The following is a 6,678-nucleotide window of genomic DNA, read 5'->3' as shown; positions in this document are numbered from 1 at the left end:
ATGGGGCTTGAGATGAATGAAATAAAAGCTAATCTTAGGCTAGATATGAAGTACAAAGGTTTGATTTGATTTTTTGGGGGTTTTGTGCTGGAAACAGGGAAAGGCAAATTTGGGCTCGGGGATGAGGCACAGTTTCTGCAGAGTTCTGATTGGGGCAAGGAAGGCAATCGTCTTGATGCTTTAAGTTGAGTGAATGAATAGATCGGATTGGTGAGGAGCTAAGGAGAGCAAGAGAGTCTCAATAATTCTCCTTAAACAGATGAAAACATGGAAATTTAAACAAATTCAAAGGTAGAGCATAACAGTTAATGGATTCCACCTTAATCACTCATTTGTTCAAATTCAGAAGAAAAGAGAGGAAAAGGATACACATAACACTAATGAACTTACAATTACTGAGAGAATCACACCATCAAAACATAAAGCCACATGGATCCCAAACAGTGCTGCAAAACCCTGGTCTTTCCTTAGCCAAAAATGCAGAGATAGAATGTACAATGATATGCCAAAGCAATCCCAAGTGTCCAACCCTAAAAATGACTTAGGAATTACATGATATAGACAAGCCAAACCTATTCCCTTGCCTCTAGGGGTTGAGCTCATCATTCTAGGAGTTGTTTGAACCAATTCTAAACAAGGAACTAAAAACTAGGTAGTCAAACAACTTACCCCTATATGCTAGGAAACTGATTCATTCACTCACATTTCACCTTTTGGTGAATGAATCTTCTAGAAAAAGTAAAAATGTGCCAATATTACATCATGGTTGTCAAATTACATCATGAAAAGTCAAAAATAACTTCAAGAAGCAAAACTGGTCAAAATTGGGCGAATTGCTGAGCTGAACAATGAAAAACAAGCCAAAATTCTCTATGCGCCGCGCCAAAATCTGTATGCATCGTGCCACTTTGGAGCTGATTTTGAGGCACTTTGTGAAGTCCAAATTGAGCCCAAGTGTGCTTGTTGGAAATCCCTACCTGTCTACTTTCCAACCCAACTGGAATTTCTGAATTTGGTGCCCATTTGCCCCTCTAAAACTTCAATCTCCCAAGACTGCTTCCTGTGTGTCAAAATAGGGGCAGAGAGGTCATTTTTTGAGTGTTTTTGACCTCTTGAGAACTCAAAACTTGCCCAAACTTCTTGGCCATGCACCAGCAGTCATGATTTTTCATGCCAAATCCAAAAATGTAAACTTTTTAAAATTTGGAGCTCTCTAGGAAAAGCGCGTGCCACGTGGCGCGGCGCACAGGGAGAAAAACCCTATTTTTTAGTGCAAAAAATTTCAAAATGCCAAAAATTTCTCCAAATTTCTTGAAATTTGGGCTATAGGTCCCCCATCAAGTGCCATGCTTAGTCAAAGAAGCTTCGGTCAAGACTTGGAGCCAATCATGTGCTTTGCGCCTCTTTTGTCTTTATCCTGGACCTGTGGCATTGATGTGTCAAACTGTGTTGGACTGTCTTAATGATTGTGCAACCTCTACCGCCAAGGAAAAATAGTGAAATAAGGAAGGGGAGGGAAAAGTAGTGAGGTATTAAGGACTATTGGGACTATAGGAGTTAGGGAAATGTAGGAGGGTTTTGAGGGATTTGATGAATAGGGTTAGGAATTGTTGTGTAGGGTATGAGGTGTGGGGTTTGAGAATTTGGGAAAGGGATTATAGAAGAAGGAATTGATGAACTTAGGGAGATAGGGGAACCTAGGGAAATAGAAAGAAAAATGAGATGAGGGAGTGAACTTGGTGACAAAACAGTGATTTGAAATCCTAGCAACAAGTTTCCTTGAGGTATTTTAAAAGATAGGGTTTGATGTTTTTGTTTTAACCATTACCATCCATCAACCACCCTACCCTAGCACAAACTTGGATGAAACACACAAATGGAGGCTCTACCTACTTGTGGAAAGAATAATTTTCAATTTGGAGGAATATTTCAATGAATTTCAGGCCTTTTAGCCCAGTGCGCCGCGCCTCCCCAGTGCGCTGCGCCAGTGTAAATTTACACTGGAAAATTTCTCCCAGTGCGCCGCGCCTTTTTGCAGGAGACTTTTGGAGGCTTTCCCGGTGTCCAAATTTGGCGCATGATAGTTCGTTGGAAAGCTATTTGAGTCTACTTTCCAACCCAACCCGAATTTTTCAATTTGGAGTTCATTTTCCCTATCAAAAATCAAAGCTCCCAAGACTGGTCAAAATGTGCCAAATGAAGCTGCCTCAAGGCAGAGTGCTGTTGCAGTCAACTTTTGAAAGCCTTCCTAAACTCCGAATTGAGCTCATGATAGCTCATTGGAAAGCTCTTTTTGTGTAGTTATCATGTGACTCATCAAACAGGTCATTGGCCAACCAAGCTACAAGAAAACTTGATTTTCCCAAGGTCACTTCAGAGGTGCATCAATTCTCCCGAGGAAATTGTATTTTTGACATTTCTCTAAAACCATGACACCTGTGTAAAAAGTGAAGGAGGTTTTTCTTCCTTGGCCTATTTTGGACAAAAAACTCTCTCAGTTTTCCCAAATTCATCTTTTATTGCTTAAAAACATCATTGGAGTAAAACCTACCCTGATGTGTGGAACAAGAGATTTGTCGAAATGAAGCAAAATGAAGAGGATAGGGAGCTTCTAAATTCTTGAGGAAATTTGGGGAAGTAGGGAGGGATGTTAGGAAGTAGGGAAAAGTGGAATCTCAGAAATTGAGTGAGGGGAAGGGGTCAAAAAGGGCAAAACATAGGCCTAGCCTAGAAAATAGGGTTTGTAGCAAGAAACTAGGGTTTGTGCGAAAATGAGGAATCTGGGGGATCTCAGTGATGGGAAGTGTGTAATAAGGTACATTAAGGATAGGGGAAGGTGTATGAACATCAGGATACAATTTTTGCTGATTATTTGACCATCCAAGAGAAATTGCCTTCAAAACCCTAGGAGAGGGAAATGAACTTTACCTAGGCACAACTGAAGCAGGAACAAGGTCTAAAATGACCCAGTGGAACTTGACATGATGATGAAAACCCTCTGAATGATTGTACACTCAGCTGAATAGTGACATAGACCGACATTTGGACAACTTTGAAAGGAGTGGAAGCAAACCCTAGACCTAATGCCTAGTGACCAAATTTTACTTGAAGACTCACTGAAATGATAAGATTTGACCTTGACAACTTAAAATCACTTTGTAAGAGCATGTTTGATCACTGGAGGAAGGCTAGAAAGACTGACACTAACATGTGGATGGGAAGTAATTTAGGTCAAGGAGTGGTCTAAGTTAAGGAAGAATGATCACCAGGGAAAGATACTCTGATACCATTGTGATTATGAGTAGCTAGGTGTTTGAAGTAAGTTGTGGACAAGTGGACCCCATTTCCATAAGTGAATATTAGAAGTTGGGTCATGCATAGTAACTCTCAACTTATGTTTACCCTAGTAAGCATGTAAGAGTGGTTAAATGTAGAATAAGGTGTTATAGAGAATAAAGTGATATTCAAAAAACATAATTAAAATATAACAAGAAAATTATAATAAGTATTATATAATGCTTAATATTTTCCAAATAAAATGTATTGCAAAAATGAATCTTATTATATGTTACATAATAGTAATATAATTTATAATATATTATAAAATTGATTAAATATTGATTTTCTGTTTAACATGTTACCTCATCACTTTTATATATATAATAATTTTCACATATGAACATGGATCAAAGTCAATAACTCTAAAATTTATAAAGACTATAATTTATTTCAATAGTTTCAATGTTTTTAAAGTGTTTTATAGAAAGGTGTTTTAAAAAAGCCAATGTTGATAAAAAGTTATGAATAGTTTGAAGCGAACTTGAGATCAAAAGAATTATTGGTAGTTTATGTTGAAAGTTATAGAAGGACTATGTGATTCGTTGATTCTTCTCTTTGATATTATTTTTTATTTTGATTAGATATATCTTCTTCGCAATATTCATTCAAATTTTATTCGGAAATATGTTTCGAGTTTTATTACAACCTTCTCTCTTCTGAATGTATATTCATTTTTATAAAATATCTTATGTTATCCTATGTCCCCTGAATATATTTTTCATTCAAAAATATTTAATTGTTTAAAGTTTTGAGTTTTATGAAGGGTATCGAGTTTTATGCATACATGTATTGAGGTTTTGTAATGCCAGTAAACTCCTATGACATTCACACTAACATCAATTAACTCTTTTGGCATTCAATCTATTTTCACTGCCTTCATTGCTTACATAGCATCCTATCATCTATCACTGCTTATACAATCACTTCTCATAATACTCATTGAATTTCCAAGGCTTATTCTACCTTAACCAGCACATGAATTTGAGGGACATTCGGAGGTCCAGCTACAAACATGTTGGTGTATCTAGTTGCAAATTGTGTTAATTGAGGTCTTTTATTTTCCCTTACCTTCTTTGCTACTGCTCATGCTTTGTCTTTGTTCCTTGTAGATGTATTGTTAGCTCTTATTCCACTTTTGCTAGCTATGGATTTGGTCTTTCAATGGGTGAATGTTGATATGGTAATAAAATCAGTGATGATGCTACATACCATCTAAACTTTATGGTTGGTAATGTTGGATATACCACCACTATTGCTTATAGTAATTTTAATGGATCTATTATTTCATCCACCAAGCTAATTTTTTGAAATATTTTTTTTTTACTCTATACTAGAAAACTAAAATAAATACTCCATATCACAAATAAGAAATTATATGTAATGAGACTAGGAATTTATAAACAATATATTAATGAACTATACAAATATCTTTCCAATCAATTCGGAAAATTATTGTAGGAATTTATTGTTGCTATATTCATGTAGACGTGCCAAAGAGATAAAATGAATACTCCATATGACAAAACTAGAATGAATATACCATGAAACTAGGAATTTACAAATAACATATTAAAAAATTATATAGCTTTCTTACCAATCAAATTACTATGGGATAAATAATGAAGATGTGTTACACTTTTGGGCCAAATGTGGCGATGAAATTTCAAGTTTTTCCTCATTTATTAAATTGAAGCCCTCCAATATCATATAAGCACTATGAATTTTGATTTGAAGTAAAAAGACAAATTGTGGAAAATTATTTTGTTGTCTTAATCATATTTTTTGCAAAAAAAAATAGTGTTGTATAATATGTCAATTTTCTATTAAATAAAATGTTCATCCTTGCAATTTTTCACACATCTTAAGAGGTATTCTTGTGTTCACATAACATAACTTAGTCTAAAATATGTAATTTTTAATATATATATATATATATATATATATATATATATATATATATATATATATATATATATATATATAAGAATGATCTACAAAGAGAGAGCGAAGTTTTTCATATTCAAATTTTATTTTTTTATTCAAAAATATATTTTTTATTATTTTTAAAAGTTGGTGAAGTAATATTTAATTTTCATTTTACAGGCACATGTTCATGTAAGGTTTTTTTGAACTATTTAAATAAATTGAAAAACCAAAAGTGCCGTTTTGAAGAGGACTCGTAAACAAATATAGTGGTACTTTTTGAATTTTTTTTGTTGTGCATATTTTATGATATTAATTTATTTTTTTCAACCTCTTTAAATTAGTTCAAAAAAATTTGAAGCATTATGTTTAAAAAAAAAAATGGAAAATATCATATGAATTCGAAAATGTTAAACTCATATGCCATTAGATAGAGGATTCCTTCATGAATCAAATGTGATCAACTTTGCCACCCAAGGACAAATTTAACCCTAAGTCCGCTAGGGTGAAAAATGGAGTTGCAAGAAATTTTGCAGAAGGGGTGCTGAAATTGTGGATTTTAAGACTTAAGAGGCTCGATCGAGCGCCTAAATTTCAAATTCAAATAACTTGATCGAGATTTTCATAAACCCTCAATGGAGCCATATACATGGATAACAGGTGCTTGATCGAGCGCTATGGCTCGATCGATCTGCATAGCTCGATCGAGGCTCTATAAAAAAAATGAATGATCTAAAATTAAGCTTTTACCTCATTTTATAATTCCAAATCTTATTAGAATTTTTGTATTTAATATTAATATTAAAATATTATTATTATTGTTGTTATTATCATTATTATTATTATTATTATTTGTAAACTTGGTGGTGCTTCCTTTATTAATATTAACTATTCAAAATCAGAACTTCTATTTGTTCCAGGTGGCTTACCTGCCCAAAGGAAACCAGATAGCCACCTGTCTACATTAAACCCTATCCAAAATTTGAAAAGGTATTTCTCTATCCATCTAGCAACATTGTCTTTTCTATCTATATTATTGTTCCAATTAAACAAGTAAAAGTTGTTCATCAAAATTTTAGCAAAAATGTACGGGACCTCTGCTTCAATCCTCATCCGAGGATATTACTGGGGCTGGCACTTTGGCACTGGAGCCAAGCATCTTGCTCCTCTTCATGTCTTGAAGTGTTTGTTCAATTCTTCCAAATGCCAAGTTGTTTCTGTAAGTTTGTATCTAGACTGTTGCAATCTCCCTGAGGAGTTCTGCCCTCACGAGATCCTTTTCCTTGGTGTCCTCCTTTACCTTCGGTACTCTGCTTACTGCTTGTTACCGATTAAGAGTCATGGCCCGTGCCACCACGTTCTTCATGACCCAATACTGTTGTATTTTCTCTCTAAAGAGAGAGTGTCATCCTCGAG

This window comes from Pinus tabuliformis, chromosome J (assembly GCF_031772625.1).
Source record: "Pinus tabuliformis cultivar Carrire ecotype Pingquan chromosome J, CPIR1, whole genome shotgun sequence".
Lineage (NCBI taxonomy): Eukaryota > Viridiplantae > Streptophyta > Pinopsida > Pinales > Pinaceae > Pinus > Pinus tabuliformis.
This window is presented reverse-complemented; position numbering follows the sequence as displayed.